We start from the raw sequence: 15,793 nt of genomic DNA on the forward strand, positions 1-15,793 counted from the left end.
ATTTGTATTTATTTTATTAGGTTTTCACGATTAAACTGACGGAGCTGTAATAAATTGTATAATGGACAATTTACCCACCCATGCACTAATTTTTTTAGAAAAAAAGTATATCGATTATTTTTAAGCCGAGTTGACTTAATATTTTTTCCCTATTTACTTTAAAATTGACGAGTTGAATTTATTATTTGCCAACGATTTACTTCTAACCCCCCCAAGCAGTGTTGCGTTCACTTTTAAATTAATTATTTTCATTGACTCTTTGTCGACAGCCATATAATGTATAGCTGTATTGTATAAAGCGTCCTCCCCGCCGCGGAAAGTGTTTCGGACTGGTTTGGGGACGCGGAACCGGTGAAAAGCGAGCGGAAATCGGGCGGACTGTGTGATTAAAAAACCGGCGTGGAGGTCGGCAGACCGGAGAAAAACGCGCGTACCGACGGCGGCGGCCAGAAGACGCGCACGCGCCTGGTGCCGATTGCACGTGTGCGATCGGGCGCCGGTACGACCCACTGGCTGGCCAGCCGGGCGCGGTGGCCGCATAGGTGGTAGTAGCGTCGTGTACAGCGTGGCGCGCGCACACACACAAGCGAACACATTGCACCATAATCGCGATATTATCGCCGTCGTCGTCGTCGTCGTGTTATCGCGCGAAATTTAATATTATATCGTATCGCCGGCCAATTCGTTACAGTGTGACTTGAACGGCGACACGACGCGTCCGTCCCGCGCGACACAGCGCCCAGCACGCGTAAAACACCGAATTTCGAGGTGAAAAAAATTTTCAAAATTTTTTTCCAAACACCCGACACCGGATCAAAAATCGTCCGTCCGTCGCCCGCGTGGTACGATTTATGATGATATAATATAATGTTACATTTTGCGATACGTCCGACGGTTGTACCTACATCATAATAATATTATAAAAATTATCATACCCGACCTTATCGTCGCATTGCGATCGCCGTGTATTTCGTGCGGAAAAAATTCAATTATTATTGTCGTTATTTTTTCCTAATTACAATTTAATTTTTTTTTTAACAGTGTGACAATTATACATATATTTATTTTTTTTAATCACAAGCCTCGAGCGATATAATTATTGTATTAAAATATTATTTATATAAGTGATTATTATTATTTTTTTTTTTGTAAAAGACAATTTTTAATAAAACAATTTTTTTTACGTGAAAATATTTTTTTGTCAGTGTTTTGTGTTTTTTTGTTAATTTATTCATCCGTTTTCTTACGATTTTATGTAAACCTAATAAAGTGTATTTTAATCATAAATATTTGTTTGAACTTCATTAATATATTAAAATATTCTTTATCCAGAATTTCACAACAATTCGTTCAAGGTAAGATTTGACTTTTATTCATCATGTATTATTATCATTATTATTATTTTTTAGTTGTACGTAAATACGTGTTTTTATACTCGTTAAGTTATGCATGATAAAATATTTCAGGCGATTTATTCTATAATGACATAAAAATAAATATCACGATATATATTTTTTTTTTTATTTATACAAAATAAATAAAACTAATAATGAAAGGAAATCGCTTCTTCCGAAAGTTCAGCGAATTAAACATAGATGGACTTGGGAAATCTCATTTGATATCAGACCCACGTGTGTTCCTATATAATATTATTATATCAACTTATATCGCGATAATACAATCGTTAATCTTTCAGAAAACCCGACAATTATAATCATATAGTCATAATACGTATAGTATAGTACAAAATAATCATGTAATAATTATATTAAGGTGATAAGCGTATAGACGTTTATTTACAACTGAAAAATTAAAATAATCAAAAACAAATTATATCCATAAGTTTTTTAAGACGTGGTAAAAAATGCATCACTTTATGTCTAATACATATCATATTAAATCTAAGTGCATTAAACGTACAAAAAAAAAAGTAATATTTCTTTTAACACTTCGTAATATACGAATATTATGAGCGTATCATATACAAAATAATATACAAAATGCATTTAATGCAACTCCGTAGTTAGCGGCATCTCGTGTATACGCAATAAAAAAATAAAAAGAATTAAATGACTGCAAAGTACATGTGGTCCCAATTCCAATGACCGATTCGAAAGCTATTTGAAATACCGGTTCGCTGAGTCTGTACGTCAGGTGTGGAAAGCGATAATTACGACCTTTTATTATTTTTAGAATGAAAAAGTTTATTAAACAAAACGAAATAAAACATTAATTAATCATTAAAAAAAAAAAATTGTCGATGATAGATTGACACGCGTTATGCTCGCGCGAGATAGCTATCCCCGGATATCCTCAAATGTTTAATCCAAATAGAAGTATAATATATTACTAGAATACAGAAAAATATATTTTATGAATTTCCGACGACCGATCGAAATTTATATGCAAATACTTTGAATTTGTAGGTATTACCTTATATTTTAACAAATACTTCGGATAGATGATAATAATAATAATATGATCTCACATAATATTATACTTAATAAATTTACTTGATTTGATAAAATTAATTATAATTATATATAATCTTATACCTATCGATTTTGTATACAATTATTATAAAATCGATAAGATGTTATAGTTTGTTAATTCATTTTCTTACACAAAAATTTTAAATATGAAAAAATTATTTTAATAAATAATAAATAATAATAAAAAGTTATTTCGATACTTAGTAAATATTTTCATCATTTAAATTTAATATCTTATTTATTAGATATAAATAAAGTTTATTTTTTATTATTATGTATAATAATATCAATTATTATTATTATGAAAAAATGAATGAATAAATATTGCTAATTTTATCATTATTGCTTTTTCCAATTAGTAAAATATTATAAAATAATTTTAAGTCTTATTGTGAAGTATTAAACTACATTTAAATTTATAAGATTTGTAATTTTTAAATTTTCAATAAATAATAAATTCTTAAAATATAATAAATTTATATATTTTTGATCGCTAAAATCAAATTTAAAGTAAAATGAATATTACTTTACGCGTATAACTAGAATTTATAGTCTATAACAGTAATTAGGAAATAATACTTACTGTGGTAAATGATATATTCGAAAATTAAAAGAAATCAATGCAAATAATATATTATACAACTAAAATGAAATAGTTATATCGGATTTTCGTAAAATACCCATAAATACTGTACACCACGATTTTTAAATAAATTAATACTAGATCAATATTATAAATATTATATTTATAATTTAATTTCTAATAAAATAAAAATGTATTACACACATAATAATTTATTTATCATTTTTCTCATTATTTTTCTTTTGATATTTAAGTATATTATAATACAATAATACTCCAGATTTTATTCTGGACTAAACCGACTAAACCACGTTCCCCCAAACAATATTAACAAATAATAATAATATTTCGATGGAGTGACAAAATAACCCACTCGATTCCTTTTTAAAACGAATAATAAATTTCCATTGCAATACAATAATATTAACAACATAATGGGGCTACTCTCTACGCACACGCGGTTAATGTGCGCGGTCGAGGATTAGGACCGACAGTGAATTTTTTTCGTTCGACCGTCTGTTTGTTTGTTTGATGGTTTGTTTGAATAGTAAACACATTATGAGGAGTACGTATACGTACGTGCGGTAGCGAAAATAAACGATCCACACACGTACGATATCAACCCGACCGGGCTACCCCGTGACTCGCGAGTCATCAGCTGTAGTACTGACAAAATTTTGAATCTTCTAGAACAAACAATTATAAAATATTGTCCTGTTGTATAATATCATATAAGGAATACTGTCATACTTTACTATGAGACGATTTAGAGTTTGATTTTTGATGATCTTTAGTCTCAAATAGTATTTTTAGATGTATATATTTTATTATCATTGTAACTCAAGAAATTGTTTTTTTCCGACTCAGAATTTATGGAGCAGTGTTGACATACAAACCTAAAATTTAATAAATTGTTAGCTGAAATTCCACAGTACCCGGGGTTGTCATTTCTCCCGTGTTTGAAAAGTCGAGAACATCGAGCATTTCGTCCAGCTTTCATTTCGATTTTCTCTAATTTTGCAATTGAATCAAAAATATCACAGTATATTCATAATAATGAACCGAAATTTTGTTTTTTTTTTTTTTTTTTGTAAAGAGGGTGTGGACATTTAAATATCAAACCATAATTTTTATTTTACCTTATGCTATTGGTGTGCAGGCCACCGCAATGCGCCGCCTAAGGTCCGAATGTTGATATTATACCAAGGTCTCAAATTTTATCGTACACGTTAAAAAAAAAATACAATTTAAAATATAAGGATATTCAATAATTATGACGTATAGTAGCTACAGTTGTTGTAATGCGTTGTTATTAAATATTATGAATTTATGCGCGTATTGTAAGAGTACAATACGATTTATACGAATTCATAGCAGAATGATCGACCTTCCTACCCAATACTATACGTTCCGGACAAGACAAACGATTTTCGACACAACCATACGTTACACAGCATAGGTAATATTATTATGTTGGTTGTTGGCTGACGATACAACCTGCACGTCTTGCAGCCGCCGTCTCGGTATATAGCGTGAATCACGGAGTTCCTACGAAAACGGAGACAATTATTTCAAACAATAATATGCTTATAAATTTTGCTATGAGCGACCACTATAGCCTAATGATGTACAACACAGATTTTGAAACAATACCCGACTCGACAGTAAACGTCGTCTTCCATCGATTCTGCGACTGTATCTACGATAAGCCGAGGGTCGATTACTCTAGCTGCTATAGAACCTATAGCAGCAGACCGCGAACGACCGCGACGGCAGTTCCTTTGTAAGCTCATCGTCATCGTGTACTAGCTATCTCCGAATAATTTCGCACTGCATACTATAGGTATATTTATTTGAATTTCAGAGTGATAATATTTCTTTTAAAAAATGCCTCAGCGCACAGAAATTACCCGCTAAATCTTAGCACTGGTTGGGTAAGATAACTGCGGTACCGGTCGGCGGCGACGCTTTAATATATTAAAACGAAGAATCGCGTTTTCCGTCGTCCGCGAAAAAAACGCTTTTTACGTAACAACATCGTTTCATGTTGCAACCCGCGACGCGATCGCTTAAACTTTAGACATAAACCCTGAAAAATATAGATAACAATATATTCAATTTGTCGCTCCGAGACGGGAAAGCGTAGGTATTTTATTATATCGCATAGCCCGAGATAATAATATTATACTTGCGCATCGGATAGGTCTTAACATAATATCGTACACATTTGAAATTACAGATATTTTATGCTCTCGTATTTTATATAAATACTTGAACATTACTTACTGAAGTTATTATATTTATATATATATATATATTATTTACTACTGCAGATATTATTAAAATATTGCGTTTATACGATTCGTGTATTCTTTACATATAGAAACGTTACGTATAATAATATGATATGGGTCGGGTACCCCGCATTAAACGCGCCATATAAAAATACTCAGAGCACGGGGACCGCGGTGGTCTTCGAAAATTATGACGGTGGCACAGGTCTGCGGTTCCAGCGGCAGTACTACGTCGTCAGATAAGTTTTCCAAAGGGGTTGGTCCGTCTGGCTGTATAATAATATGATATTGTCGCGTACTTATTTATTCGTCAGTTCGGCGGTCGATCCCAGACGTCTCGACTTAAACGACACGAAATAAAAATATTATGACCTGTTTCGCGATCCAAATTTTAATTTATAATATCGGCGGTACATTTACCACGATATGTTAAGCACTATATATATTATTATTTTTATAAAACGTATATATATACGTACCAATAATATTATTACGTCTGCGTCTCATACACAGACGACAGATTTATAGCGATCGTGGTTGTTTGCCGATTTTTATAATCGCGTCGTCCGAAATATACGTATAACCTGCAATGTCTCGGTGCTGCAATATACAATAATTACTAATACAGTGATACACGACATTTATACATTTATAGGTACTCCCCCTAATACAACAACGTTGTGTTATGACGTCAATATATTTAAACGCCATTGCCGATTATTAACAGCTTAATACTTTACCCTGCACGTTTCCGCGTTACATGTTATACGTGTATAAGACGATTCGATTTATATAGCAGCCCGAGAGTTGAATTCTCTACTTTGCAACAGTACGTAATCATTACAGTTTAGGTTTACGCTCATCAATTATACCGTGTGAAACGCGGTATTATTGTTTTCAGTATTATTTGTGCAGATAAAAGCAATTTAAAATAAACAAATAGATTTGTATCTTTTTTTTATTTTACAGAGTGTTTTACTCGTCCTCGTGTCCGTTAAATAACTTTTTATTACTAACGCTATTTTTATTTTGGTTAATGATTACGGTATTGGAAATACACGGCTGTTGTTATAGTTAACATATAGTACTTTATTGATTTACCTTAGCTGGTTGAAAGAAAAAAAGATTTGTCTGTGTTTTTGAAAGAATAAGTAGTCTGTAATAATCAATTTATGGAGACGCTTTGTGTTGATATCTATCAAAATATATTCAAACAGTTAATATCACGAATTCGAATTATATGATTTTATACGTTAAATACTCAAAAAATAATTAATGATATTATTATACCTACCTACACATATAATTATAATATCTAGATGAAAATATTATAATAATTATGCCAAGGAACGTCATAGTACAAAATCGGTGTACATATTGCTAACAAATACAAATTATTAAAATATGTTCATTACACATGATATACTGCTGTAATAAGTTAAATGTATTGAATGAATTAGTAAATAAAAGATATATATAATATATAAAATACTATACTATTTTACTCATAATATATGTGAGTAAATGATATGTATTTTCCATGATATTTCTTCATATAAATCAACGTGCCGAATGGTATTAGTATTGTAAATAGTTCATCACACATGGCTATTATGTTTAATAGGTTAAGTATATAAACAATAGGTCACGTATATTATTAATTATTATTATACATAATAATATATTTACAGTGAGAAGGAGTAGAAAGTTTCTACTCATTTAGAGAATTTATTATATTTTTATACATTTTCTAGAACTTACAAAAGTACTAAAATTTGATGATAATATTTTTTTTAAAGATAAACATTTTTTTATCATACATGTGGATAACTTGATAGTTATTAGATACTTGTAAGTTATAACAATTAAAAGTTGTGATACACTTAAAATAATTTCAGAATCTGTTATTTTTGATAGTATTTTATATATAAAAAGTATATAGCAATAACCTGCGGACTACAAGTGATTTTACTTTAGCATTATGTAACCAGCTGCGTACTTTTAATCGCAGTAACGTTCACATGGTCACGGTTATTAGCAGACATTTGGTTAAATTTTCGGGGAATTAACATCATCAAACTTAAAGTAGCACGTATTTCCATCATTATTAAAATGATCTGCGGATGTACATATAATTTCATAGAGAAGGGTGAATATTTAAATTTATTATGTTAAAGACTTTCGATATCTGCCTATTTCATAGTTATTTATTTGACAACATGAAGTAGTTGATGAGTTAGAAAAAAAAATGCCACTAATTATATATTATATACAAAGGCGTGTGGCAAATTTCAGACATATTAATGTGACTTTGATTAATCATTATATTATTGTATTAATTCGATGTAAGTATTATACGACCATCATTATAAATACACCGAAAGTACGTTATATTATAAAATCGTTAACAGTTGTAAAGTATTGTGTCTGGACAAAACTAGATAAAAAAAAGGTCTCAACTAACTTATGTGCTTATACTGTTTTTTAATCAACCAATGTCCATAAAAATCGATAGCCGAAAATACGACATGTAACTGTTAAAAGCAGGACTTTTAACCATAAAAAAACGAACCCATGTAACCTACATAGATTAACCGAAATAATTAATGAAACTCAAACCTGAATAGAACTCGAATGAACTTCAGAATCTACAGATCAATACAATATTATAGTAGATAATTTAATTTTAAGTCAAAAAATAATTCTAATGACACATTAATTTATACACAAAATGCTATGTTATACTTATAATAATCGTTTGCACGTTTATCTATTACCTAAATTATATCTACAATTGATTTTCGGATACAGGAACGTGTGAACAGCTACAGTGAAGGGTTAGGTAGGTGCGTGGAGATACATTCAATGTTTACGATAATAATATTATATTTTGCGATGCCACATGATTTTTTAGTGAAATCTTTATAAAAACGATGAGTCACTTCGCTTTTGAATAATACTAAAAATAAAAATAAAAACTAATTGTTGCACCATTGCATAATAATATTATATATTATTACATTATATATAGAACAGTCTGCGTCAACCATTTAAGTACGTATATACATAAAATATAATTTCATTATTAAATCACCACCGGAGAAGGCAGTTTTTTATTTTATAAACACCGTTGTCGATTTATCGTCAGTATAACATACAATAATGTATACCTAATATATAATATTACAATAATGTTGTAACGTACAATAACGTCGACGACAGACAGACGCGTTCCGCCGGTTTCGTATTATTTAGAGAATAGTCACACTATTATTTATGTGATCCAATATTATTATTATGTACTACCGAGTATGTGCAGCGTTGGTGTGTCGCGTCTACACGTATATGTGACGAGCGCATGTGACAAGACGAGCGGTCGCATAATAATTTATAGTACTATTGTATATTATTATTATTTAATCGACGACAAAACTAAACCATTTTTCGAGTGTTTTTTTTTTTTTTTATCCGTTTCACACGCCGAGTGGTGTCAGTCAATTGTCGACGTCGATTATTATTTCGACTGCGATCGCAGGCCGCGCGGGCGATCGCCGTTGACGAGCGGGCGGCGGACAACAGATAGATAGATAGCTGTTTAAATAAGTAACTTTTTTTTTCCGTTCTTCTTGTGGACACATTTGGTGGGTGAAAAACATATACTGTCTCTGCGTCGCGTCACTGCACGTGTGGTATTTAAAAAGTAAACAATTTAAACTGTACACAAAATAATAATATACAGTGGATCGTGGTCAATCGCACGGCGAACTTATAACTATTACTGTGAAATAAGCTGCACAGTGAAATATTATTTAATGTTGTATTTAGGTTTACCTGTAGTAGACGATTGCCATTTGACAAGTGATAAAAAACAAAATCGTCTTAAACCATATAATATAATAATACATAACTAATAATTATGTAACGTGTGTTTTTTTCCTGGTCGCGTTGAAACATTACTACATATTATTCGTATTATCGCTCCTCAGATAAAATTTGTGATTCGGATTGATAGTAATATATTACACGGCGGCCACGCGTACGATTTCTGCTCCATATATTATAATTACTGTGATAGTAAGTACCGTGCAGTGTAACGTTAAACCGTCAAGTCGTCAGTCGGTGTATATCATACACGTAATGATTACGACGACGATAAAGGTTCCGACCATCGTAAAATATGATTTATTTTCTAGTATTTTGCGATTCGATCAAAAATCTTTAATGCGCGTCGCATTTGCATATAACAGTGTCGTGTATATTTCACGCCGTCAGTCGTGCGACAACGTTTTCGACCCAAGTTCCACGGCCGGTCCTAATTGCGTAAGTTTTCCGAACGTTTCGATCACACCTCTCGACCGACATATATTCCGCGTGATAAAATCGCCGACTGCCAGTTAATTGTATATAATATACATGTACTAACGAGTCTGGCGAAAAACCAAAAGATCCCAATGATTTCCATATGGTGGTTTTCGATTGTCACGACGATATCCAAGATATATATATATATATATATATATATATATATATATATATATATTATACGGCTGCAGCTGGTAACAACTAAAAGTTGTGACCCAGAAATCATCAAGTCCCACGTCGTTAAAAAATGTATTTGCAATCCGAGTGCAATCGTTTTTGGATTACATTCGTATTCCACGCTGTATATTTAATGAACACGCATACGTATATATGTATAACGCCGTCTTATATCAACACCGTTTTATGTCGATAAAAAAAAAAAAAATCCTTTACTGAATTTCTCAAGGGAATCGTATATTATTGTTTGCCCTACGAATTCGTTAGTAGGATTTTCTTCCACAGATAAACGTATTTTTTTATTATTATCATTATTTATTCAGCCTCGGCAACTATAGCCAAAAACGCATTTTTATAATAGAATATTAAACGAATCTATTGCGTTCTAATATCTTTTTGTCACATTTTTAATCGATTCGCCTATCAGTTAGTGAGATAAGAGACGGACCAACTGCTGTGTAAGTGTACTGATAATAAAGTAATTATTGGACACCGGTATATCCTATGATTATTATATTATGAAACCAATATAGATTAGAGAGTGCCGGTAAAGAATACTAATCAACATAATTCGTCAATACAAATAATAAATGTGTTTGGTAGGTCATTTTACATGTTATTGATGTGTATACATCTATGAAAAATCGCAAATATATATATATAAACCTATGGTGTAATAAATTATAATGGAATGAATAATTATGATGGCGTGAATAGAGATAAGAACGCGTATACCTAACTATCGGGTTAATCATTTTTGTTTTTCATAAATATACAATTAAATGTCGACAAAATAAAATATTTCAACTAATAATATCATATTTTTATTCAGGTACGTTCATGCATACACTTTACACTATATATTATTGATAACCGTTCACAAATATCAATTTAAATTCCATTCATGCTAATAAATATAAAAAAGAAAAAGCATGGTAACAATAATTATTGTTTAATACGTCCATATAAATAATAGTTTATCTTTTATATCTATCACACTAAAAAATGATAATTCTATTTATACGGTCGATGAAATGCAATCTATTAGGTAGTTGTTTTTATGAAGTCGTTCGACACGTCATATAATATACATATTTTAATATTTTATGCAATAATATGCATAAATAGCAAGATTTTGTCTTAAATAAATATACCTACCTATTATAATATGTACGCGCTCGTAACGTAAATTTAGGCGTCTGTATTTTAACTGAACCCATCTATTTTTTCAATTAAATAGTTTGAATTCTATTCGTAATGGGAATCCATCGACATTTGAGGTCATAAAAGGCCAAAACCCACGCAATCGCGTGTTTCACATAACATTGCGGTAGCGCTGTTACGTTTTTAACTTTCTAACTTTCGTCATTGATTAATAATAATACTTATTAGTACCTACAAACGTTTGTTATCAAGATATTTTTGTTTTAATATCTATTTATTCAAATCACGATGTTTTTAGTATTATAATCATAATAATAATATGTACGTTTTAGAAATTGTGTTCTTATTTAAAGGTAAAATGTAACACGTATACTTTTTAGATTCACTCGGACACTCTAATAATAAATATTTAATCACAATACTCGCAGAAAATTGCATATAATTTCAGTAATGGGTTCAGATTGCATTAAATAATTATCAATATTATATTATATAATATTATTAAGGTTTCCCTTCCAAACAAAGTAATGCAATGCACACCTGTGCATAATATGACATAATATTATGTAATAATAATGTTATATTCAGCTTTTATACAAAAAATGTTCGATGAAAATGCTAAAAATATCTATCTATTGAACAATTATAGATTAGGTACTGCGATGTCGACGTTTTAATACTCCCGATCCTTACCTAATCAGCGAACTCGACTATCTATGTTTGCGCTGGCTGATGTTAAATAACCATAACCAAGAGATTATCCTGTATGAAAAAAAAAACATAAGTTAGGCATACACAACAGTAATATTACAAACACATTGCGTATAGAACATGTATAAATGTGTACATTTTTTTTTTAATTCTTCTTCACGTATATTATTACCTATATAATAATTATTAATTTATGTTTTGAAAACGAATTCAAACCATTTAATTACATATTTTATTTATGATAGAGGAATAAATTGTTTACAAACACACACTTGGACATGTACAACATTGGTCCATGCGTCATTAAAAAACTTAGTGCATGTAATAATAATAGTAATAATTATTTTTATTTTTCTACAATATTTTTAAATCAAAATTATTATTTAAATATTTATGTGCTATATAAAAAAAAACCATGACTAAAAATTATTATTGAAAATGTACTTAACTATTTTTAGTTGTATAATTTATTTAAAAATGTCCATATATAAGTAACCAAGCATAACATACCTACCTATCATCTCTTGAATATTATTTACAATATACGAGTATAGAGCCGTCTTATAGGTATATTTAATGATTTTTTCACGCAAATAAAAGATAAAACTCTTGTATAAAAATAATTATGTTTCTGTGCAATTGAATTATACCTTTACATCTCATTGACTATTTTTGTTTTCAGAATATGTAGAAATTGAATTCTACATATTCTAATAACTTAGCGCATACACCAGTTTTCTTACAAGCTACATCATATTTATTATTTTCAATATTTTAAACTATATAAAAACGCAAACATCGCTATGTTTATTATATATATATATATATATATATGAATTATGTCATAGGGAGTCAAATCATCATAGTCAATAATCTAAAGTACTCGTATTGTATAGATTCTATACTAACATGAGATACAAGACAAACTAAAATGATATAATAATTGTATAAAATATGTGTACTTGAAATAATTATTTTATTATGACTCATTACACGCGCTTAAGTCTTAACTACAGAAATGGAAGATAAACCATAAGCAAACACTTTACATCAGCTCAAAAAGTCATAAACTTGTGGTTATTCCACAAAAATTCTTTTTTATTATCCAGTATTGACACCATTTCATGCGCAACAGGACTTTAATAAAGTTCATAGTTGGTGGGTAGGGTTCGGTGATGTAGGGTATGGGTAGGGTAGGGTATGGGAGTTATCGACTCACGTATTATCTCGGTTTTCTAAGTTATTACCTCTACAATAATAACAAGGTACTGGTATTACGCTATAATATCGCCACATCCGCATACTTTAGCGCAAATATCCCAAAAAACGTAAACATTATATTGTCTATATTATTACAATATTTTTTTAAATTGTTGGAGATTAAACTAAATAAAATAAATTAAATTATATATTTGTACGTATTATTTGGGAATCGCTTAGCATATTAAATATTTTGTTGTGTTAGAACTATACCTACTAAGTTTTATTAAAATAATCCACGTAGATTTACGCAGAGACACGTGCACTATACATCGCTTATCTTAACTACATTTTATAACCTATATTATAATTATATTATTAATATGCTCATATAAGTCATATATTACATTTTCAAGGAGGAATATATTTTAAGATCAAACTTTCTACTTCAAATAGTTGAAAAGTTCAAATCTACGCTATTTTATTTTGTCGAGAATTACTTCTAGACGAGTAATGAGTCTAATGAAGACATCGCGGGGATTAACACCGTAGAATTTATTGGTCTTGTCAAAATACCGTACCCTTTTATTAAATTTTAAATGAATTTGCAATAATGATATTGCAAATGAAAGAAGAACCGATAAAAAGATTGAATATGTTTTTTTAATTAATATTATTAAAGTCATTATGGTGCATTGTTATAAGATTATGATGAGAATATTATTCATAATTTATTTATATGCATTATACATCACTTAATAGTTATTGCCGACTGTACGTGTTCGTGACACTGGGAATTATTCCTATATTTCGCATATTTTCTATTCAATATTTTTAGTCACCGACTCGAATGTAATTTATATTAATTATGTATATATTGTATAATCACTCGATTATACATTTTGAGATAAAAATGACGTACAGCTATATTATTCGAGAAAATTTCGCGTTTATTATCGCGCATATTGTTGTTGTGGTTTGTTAATTACTTTCAAAATGTCAACAATGTTCTGCGCAATGGATCGGCTACTATTTAGTTAGGAGTTAAGACATGCATTACTCAATGCGTAATGTATACCAAATAAGTAATCGTATTAAGTTCATGTTTAACCATGATGAGATTATACGTACCTAATAATCAACGAATATCCAAAACGTAAGGAAAATCGTTGTCAATTATATTTAGTCTTTAGCATCTTTATGATTTAAAAACAGCTTTATTTGTATAAATTGTTTTAATATAATGTAAATAAGTATACTTAAACTGTATACCATTATAATTTATGAATTATAAAGTGTTGGCACTTAACAGTATAAATAATATTAAATAATGTAGCAGATTGAACCTTGAGCACAATAAGCAGCATTTAGAGCTATCTACGTCTATATTTAATAATATATATGATAAATCATTAAAATATTCTCTGCTCTATAAGCTGTACATTTTTTTTAAGGAAATATCAAAAACGAGCAGGATATAATTTACCTAACTATTGACATTGACTAGTAACAATTAAAACATCTATGTATACAATTTTTACTAACAAATTGTATATATTTATGGAATTTGTATTAATCCGCTCCTCACAAAGATAAGAACTTAAATACGTATCTGTTTATGTCCATACAAATTTTTCACAAAAACACAATATAATAACGATAGTATTTTGAGTATGGAGACTTTAATCCATTGTAATCTACCTACAGTTTTTTAATAATATCATTATTAATTTTTTTGATAATATAATAATTTCATAGAAAGTGTCACTGATAGATGCGTAATTGTTTAATCAAAGGTATAAATTGTCTATATTTACCTTTATCGTATATTTTCTCATTGTGTACTTTACAAAATAAATTGTAAAGTATCAAACAGAAAAAAAAATATAGAATTGTAACTAAATAGTGTATAAAATATGTAAATTGTGATTGACTTACAAATAATATTGCAATGACGAGATGTTCGGTGAGTTCAGTAAAGTCCATATATTCTATATAATATATTAAAAAGACTATGGCGAAAGGGTCTTCGTCGTATCGTTGTCGTCAGAGACTCTGTTCGCCGCCATCATCGAGTCGATAAAACATTGCGAAAATTTCGCCGCTACACATAATATTACATTATTATCGGTCGCACACGCGAGATAAAAAAAAAAAAAAGTGGCTCCAAAGATTTTATTAGAGCCCCGTTTGCACAGTGCATTCGCTGCCATTCATTATTTTATTGTCGACAGCAGCAACGGCCGCCGCCTCTTCCTTAACCCGACTGAGAGAGAAGTGAGAGGGAGAGGACAGAGAAAGAGAGAGAGAGAGAGAGAGAGAGAGAGAGAGAGACTTATATTATTATGAGTCAAACTCGGCCGTCGCATAAAAAGCGTTTGAATGTTTTTTTTTTGTGTTTTTTTTTCCGTTTCCTTTTACCCTCTCCTGCCCTGTTGCCCGACATCGCCTTCGTTGATAAACTGTTCTGCGCCGAAGAAAACCGTTTACAGACTGCAAAATATAAGGGCGGTGGCGGCGGCCGGCCGGCTGAATGAGACTGGAAAATTAAAATAAAACCGCATAAATCATTATATGTGCGCGACCGAAGGTTTTATTTTTCTTAAGTACGAAACGCACACACGTGCGCCTGTGCGTATGTGTGTGTATGTATTTTGCAGTATATTTATTGTTTTATATACGTTATTATGGCCACGAATCAAAATGTAAAAATCCCTCCGGACGCGTTTTATGAGCAACGCCCACCGCCCGCGCGTCCAGCGATCTCGGAACTGACCCATCCAAAGCGACTTTTTAAGTGTCGTCTGCTT

General features: G+C 30.4%; 1 protein-coding gene across 1 annotated transcript in view; it reads left to right on the forward strand.

Annotated features, from left to right (window-relative positions):
* Positions 1-523: 523 nt before the first annotated feature.
* The window catches only part of LOC132930961 (BMP-binding endothelial regulator protein), a 68,576-nt gene continuing 53,306 nt past the window's right edge, over positions 524-15,793 (forward strand). The window contains exon 1 of the mRNA XM_060997089.1: positions 524-1,355. The gene's annotated coding sequence lies outside the window, so the exon portion shown is untranslated. The remainder of the gene's footprint in view (positions 1,356-15,793) is intronic.

The sequence above is a fragment of the Rhopalosiphum padi genome, chromosome 4, assembly GCF_020882245.1.
Source record: "Rhopalosiphum padi isolate XX-2018 chromosome 4, ASM2088224v1, whole genome shotgun sequence".
Classification (NCBI taxonomy): Eukaryota; Metazoa; Arthropoda; class Insecta; order Hemiptera; family Aphididae; genus Rhopalosiphum; species Rhopalosiphum padi.